We start from the raw sequence: 6659 nt of genomic DNA, 5'->3' as shown, positions 1-6659 counted from the left end.
GCTTGATTCTCCTTCTTCCTGACCTCTAAGTATTGGCCTTCCTCAGGACTCAGTCATCAGCTCTCTACTGTTCTCTATCAACATTCTCTTTATAGTTGAGCTCATTAGTTACAATGTTTTAAACATCTTCGATATGCTGATGGCTCCCAATTTTAGATTTCTAGTTCTGACATATCCCTTGAGCATTAAACTCATTTACCAATTGCTTACTCAACATCTCCTCTTGGTTGTCTAATAAGGTTCTCAAAATTAGCATGTCTAATATAAAACTCATGCTCCTCTCCATTTCTGCTCTCCCTTCCCCACCACAATTCACTTATCTCTCTATCTGTTTCATCTTTGTCAATGTTACAATTCACCTACCTGCTCAGATCAAAGCTGTATTATTCAGGGTTCTCCACAAAGCATAACCAAGAAGATATGTAAACATATAGAAAGATAGAAATAACTTAAATAATTATTACCTCAGCAACTATGAGGGCTGGAAAGTCTAAAATGTGCAGGAAAGCCAACAGGCTAGAGACTAAGGGAGGGGTTGATGTTACAACTTAAGTCCAAATGCAGTCAGGAGGCAGAATTTCTTCTACCTTGGGGGACCATAGTTTTTCTCTTAAGGCCTTCATCTGATTGGAGCATACCTACTCACACTATGAAGGGTAATCTGCTTTATTCAGAGTCTACTGATTTAAATGTTAATCACATTAATCATGTTAATGTTAATCTAAATTCAATTAAAATTTAAATGTTAATTTAAAAAGTATCTTCCCTACAACATCTAGCCAAGCTGACATAAAATTAACCATCATGGTCCACCCCTTGTCGACCAGACATCCATATGCATCTTCTTAAACCATATTTAATCTCCAAATAAAGGCCACAATAAGGTCATAGTTCTAACATATTACAGATATCCTGTGTATAACCAAAACACACTCATATTTTCCCTAGAAAAGAATACAAAGTCCTTAGGTGATAGTTTTCTTCTTGCCGTCTTATAATTAAATATGATGATATAAAGTGAATACATCTTATAGAGAAAAGGGAAAAATCAAAGATATTATTATATACATATGTGTACATACATATATCACCTTTGGTGTCAATGTAGAGCTTGTATCCAATAAACCTCAAAAAGTCATTATTTTCAGTTCTTCCTCAGAGGAGGCCCATAGATGGCAGCCATGGCACTCAGCTAAAATGGCATGATCCTGCAGCCCCACTTCCACAAGGACTGGCAGGGGCACATGCCCACATGGTTCAACCAGCTGGTGCCAGGAGATCTACAGACATAAGGCCTAGCAAGTCAAGGCATGCTGCATTGCTCCATGCCTTGCATGCAGAACCCCCTAGCCCATTGTAAAGTGTCCCACAGTAAGGTAGCATGCCCAAGTACAAGCTGGATGGGGCTTCAGCTGAGAGAGTTAAGGGTGGCTGGCATCCACGTGAAGGTGGCATGGGTCATTGGGATTGCATTGGGCTTTCAGTGGATCCAAAAATGTGGAACAAGTCCATGGAATCCTTGTAGTCCAACTTGCAAGCAGCTCAAGTGGTATCATCCTTGGTTCCCAAGAAGGGAGACAACTCTGCTAAAGAACTCAAATTGGCTACTCAGCTAACAGGACTGGTCATACCCATAGGGAATGTCTATAAGAAGGAAAAAGCCAGAGTCATTACAGAGGAAGAGAAGAACTTCAAGGTCTTCACTAGTCTTAACATGGCCAGTGCCAATGCCTAGCTCTTTTCATATCTGGGTAAAAAGGGCCAAGGAGGGACACCTGGGTGGCTCAGTTGGTTGGGCAGCTGCCTTTGGCTCAGGTCATGGTCCCAGCGTCCTGGGAAGGAGTCCCATATTGGGCTCCTTGCTTGGCGGGGAGCCTGCTTCTCCCTCTGCCTCTGCCTGACACATTGCTTGTGCTCGTTCTCACTCCTCTCTCTCTCTGACAAATAATAAAAAAAAAAAGGCCAAGGAAACTACAGACCAGGACATTGAAAAGAAAAAATAAAGTGTCATTGACAACTTGTAAAAAAAAAATGTCATTATTTTCTTTTTCTCAATGCACAGTCATCTTGGTTGAAGGCCATAAATCACTTTGGAATAGATTGGGAGAAAGAATAGCAGGATACATTTTCAGCAGTGTACTGGGTCCTTCTCCAAGGGAAACTGGCTTTGCCTTCACTCAAGTTCAAGGGGTCCTAAGCCTATAAACTGGTTCAAATATAGGAATTAACTATGGGCCTGTGACTCTTTGCTTTTATGATTCAAATTTGACTTTTGTTCTTTTGACCTAGAACCCTCTGCTTATACAAATAAAGAATTTAGACTTACCATGTATTTTACTCCTAGAAATATCAGGATCAGCTAGACAACAGCTTTCTGCAAGTCATAATATTCTAATTGCTGCTTTGATTCTGCTGTTCATTAGAGTAACCATGCCCACCTTGCCTTTGGTGATTAAATAGCACCACTTGGTTTGATACCTTGGAATTCAATTACTTTCATTACATTTAGGTATTCCAAGTCTGTGACAGTTGTTTCCACCATAATTTCTGACTTCGGGAGGAAAACAATCACAGAGCTCTTCAAGAGTATTGGGCCTTCCCTCACAAACTTATTGCTCATAGTCATATTGAAAGGTATGTCCTCTGCACCCTCCTAGGATGGATGAGGAGATCTTAAGTGATAAATCCATTCTGACATTCCAATCTCCCTAAGCTTTTGAATCTCTTCCTCTCTAGTTTATCAAGACAGTGCTGACATTTCAGTCCATTTAGTGTAGGCCGTATCTTGTAATGTCAATGAATCTGTTGGTTTGTGTTTCGAGTAACCAATCAACCAATCAGGTAGAGTTCTTTCTAATCTCCTAAACTGCAACATTAAATCCACATCTCTGCTTAGTGGGCCCAAATTGATAAATTCTGCTTGATCCAATTTTATGGTCCTTCTACCATTATGCCACACCTGTAAATACTGACTCCCACCCATATTTCCTGGATTTCTATTTATATAGATTGGCAAGATCATGTAGTTCTTGTGGAGTGTACTACACTCTTTATGGGTGACATTTTGTCTGTTACCATAGGGGGTCTACAGGAACTTGAGTCCAGTGATAGATCTAGAAGCAAAGACAGTGGTGGTCCTGAAGAGAATCATCAGTGTCTTGAAAGGCAACTACTTCATGGGAGGTCATTACAGTTTCTTTAGGCAGAGCAAGGTTAATCTCCTCAGATGAGGATGGAGTGGCTGCTTCTACTGGCAAAGAAGACTCATGGGAGTTAAAGTGTTCAATGTCCCCAGCTTTATCAGGATCTTCCCATATGTCCCTATTCTAATTTTCAGGATCTCATTCCTTCCCAATTTATGCCTTCACTTTAATAGCAGACACCCTGTGAGGTTGAAAATTCAATTTGCATTGTAATTCAACCACTTGCAGGATGAGACTCTGAGTTTGGTTTTCAGCACTCTCGGCTCTTTGGCTGTACAGGTGATAAGGGTTTCTTTCAGCACAGAATAGAAACCTTTAGGTCATTTATGCAGCACATGAGCTGGGAATTTGATTCCTAAACTCTTCCTTCTTTTTCCTTACTTGGTCCAGTGCAATTAGGAGTAGCCAGCCAATCCCATACTCATTATTTTGCTAAAAATATTCTAAAATATTAAATACATAGCCACTCTGAAACTTGCCTCGTAAGTATTTGACTAGGAGTATCTGATTATGAAACTTTGTGAATCTCTATTTTCACATCACACCACAGACAATCCATGTTCTCTTCACCAATGGAAGTAGTCAATGGTACTTTTGAATTTAATAAGATTAGAGAACCAATATCAAACACTGGGCACCATAGTCTAGCCAAGTTGACACTTAAGCATTATAAAAACCTATGATTAAAAGTAGAATTAAGCATTATAAAAGCCAACAAGTCATCCTTGGTGTCTTTCATTCTTACTACATTAGATCCATCAGCTCCACTTTTGAGTATATCCTGCCTCTTATCACTTACCATATTCAATATTATTGCCACCCTCATCAAGGTTATCATCATTGCTCATCTACACTCTCAAAATACTCTCTTTTTGGTTTCTTTGCTTTCACTCTGCCTTCTACCTCACTGGCCCCCTACCCTCTGAGTCCATTATTTATGCAGCAACCAGAATGGTTTACTTGAGACACAAATTTAATCGTTTCACTCACCAGCCCCAAAACTCCCGTGGCCCCAACAAACTCAAAATAAAACTCAAACGTCCTATTGTTAACAACTCTACATAGTCTCACCCTGACTCTCTTTCTTTGATTTTATTTCCATATTCACCAGCATTTTTATGAATTCCCCAATGTCTAATTGAAGGTATTTTTGTTTCTTTTGCCTGGAAACCTCCTCTCCCTGATGCTCTTATGGCTCCATTCAGATCATTGCTCAGAAATCATCTCTTCAAAGTCTTCTCAGGATCACTCTATTTAAATTAACTGCATTATACACTATTCCCTTACTCTGATTAACATTTCTTCATTACTCCTATCACCATATGGTATATCATACATGTATTTGTTTAATGTCTGCCTTCCTAAGTAGAATAAAACCTCCAAGAGGACAGGGGCTGTCCTGCCTTGTGTCTTGCCAAATCCTGAGACCCCAGAACTACATCTAATGTACAGTAATGCAAATCATTTATCAAATATATGAATGGCATTTATAGAGTACCCTAAGTTAGTACTCATAAGGTTGTTTAGAGGGTTAAATTTGATAATACACAAATGCCAAAGACTGACAATTATCTTCTAATTTCAATTCTTCCTTCTTTCCTAAAAGAATCCCCAATTTTTATTTATTCACATGGCTTCCCAGAATAAAGACTTCATTTCCACCCCATCCACACAGTCACACTGAACTAGTACCCACAACTAGTATCTGCAACCTCTGTCATTCCTGCCACCTCTCTGCCTCTGGCCATGGATTCCCACAGATTGAATGAGCTTTGGGCCTTGGTGAAAATGTGTAAGCAGGATCCGAACATTCTGCACACCAAGCTATGTGCTTCCTGTGGGAGTGGGTGGCAAGTGTGGTGGGTGAAATACTACCTGCTGCTCTTAAAACTAAATCAGAAGACAATGTCAAGGAGGAAAAAACAGATAGTAAGAAGGTGGAGGAAAACATAAAGACAGAGGAACCCTCAAGTGAGGAAAGTGGTCTAGAAATTGACAATGAAAGTGTGATTGAACAAGATCCTGATGCCTCTCAAGGCATGGGAGGTGGGTGCCCGAGTGGCTCAGTTGGTTACGTGACCGCCTTCAGCTCAGGGCCTGATCCTGGAGTGCCAGGATTGAGTCCCACATCAGGCTCTCCACTCAGCCAGGAATCAGCTTCTTCCTGTGACCCACCCCTCTCTTGTGCTCTCTCTCTCTCTCTGTCTCTCACATAATCTTTCTCTATCTTTCAAATAAAGTCTTTTTTTTTTTTAAGATTTTCATTTATTTATTTGACAGACAGATCACAAGTAGGCAGAGAGGCAGGCAGAGAGAGAGGAGGAAGCAGGCTCGCCACTGAGCAGAGAACCCGATGCAGGGCTCCATCCCAGGACCCTGTGATCATGACCCGAGCCGAAGGCAGAGGCTTTAACCCACTGAGCCACCCAGGTGCCCCTCAAATAAAGTCTTAAAAAAAAAAAGAAGTGGGAGATGAAAATGTAGAGCTAACCAAGGAAATGATGGATCAAGGAAATAATAATAGTGGCTTACATTGATGCCCTAAGTGATGGTGAACTATGGAAAGCCATTGACTTGTTCACAGGTGTCCTCAAGCTGAATCTTCACTTGGCCATTCTGTATGCCAGAAGAGTCAGTGTCTTCATCAAATTACAGAGCCGAATGCTGCCATCTGAGACTATGACTGAGCTACTGAAATAAATCCCAATTCAGCTCTGCCTTCTGAGTAGTGAGGGAAAGCACACAGACTTCAGGGCCATTGGAAAGATGCAGCACGTGATCTTGCCCATGCTTGTAAACTGGATTATGAAGAAGATGCTCATGCATGCTGGAAGAAGTTCAACCAAGGGCCCTGAAAATTGCTGAACATGTGAGAAAGGATGAGCAAAAACATGAAGAGCAGGAGATCAAATTAAGAATAGAAAGGGTTAAGAAGGCTTGGGAAGGACATGAGACAGCCCAGAGGGAGGAAGAAGCTAGAGGACCATCAGGAGCACAGGATGGCTCCTTCCCAGTTTACTTTCTTGGAGGAATGCCTGGAATGGGATAGGGTATGCCTGGAATGGCAGGGATGCCTGGGCTCAATAAAATTCATAGTGATCCAGAGGTTCTTATAGCCGCGCAGGATCCAGAAATTAATGGTGGCCTTCCAGCATGTGGCCCAGAAGCCAGCAAATATGTCAAAATATGAGAGCAACCCAACTGGCAATTAGTAAATTGCCAGCCAAAGGACTTTCTGACAAATACAGCCCGTGCTGAAGGAAGAGCAACTTTGATCACCCAATGGACGTCACGATAATACAAACAAGTGTACCTCTGACCATTTCATGGAGAAAACTAGGGTGCTGTGAAGAGAATCTCTACTCCTCTGCCCCACAAGCAACTGAAACATTTTATAGTGGTTTGCCATTAGGGTATTCATTCAGATAATGTTTTCCTACTAGGAATTACAAACTT

The 6659-nt window shown here is 41.2% G+C and overlaps 1 pseudogene; it reads left to right on the top strand.

Moving 5' to 3' along the window:
• Positions 1-1181: 1181 nt before the first annotated feature.
• LOC116590036 lies at positions 1182-2003 on the top strand (annotated as a pseudogene).
• The last annotated feature ends 4656 nt before the right edge of the window (positions 2004-6659 follow it).

This window comes from Mustela erminea, chromosome 5 (assembly GCF_009829155.1).
Source record: "Mustela erminea isolate mMusErm1 chromosome 5, mMusErm1.Pri, whole genome shotgun sequence".
NCBI lineage: Eukaryota > Metazoa > Chordata > Mammalia > Carnivora > Mustelidae > Mustela > Mustela erminea.
Note: the sequence above shows the minus strand (reverse complement) of the source record. Positions and strands in the feature narration are given on the sequence as shown.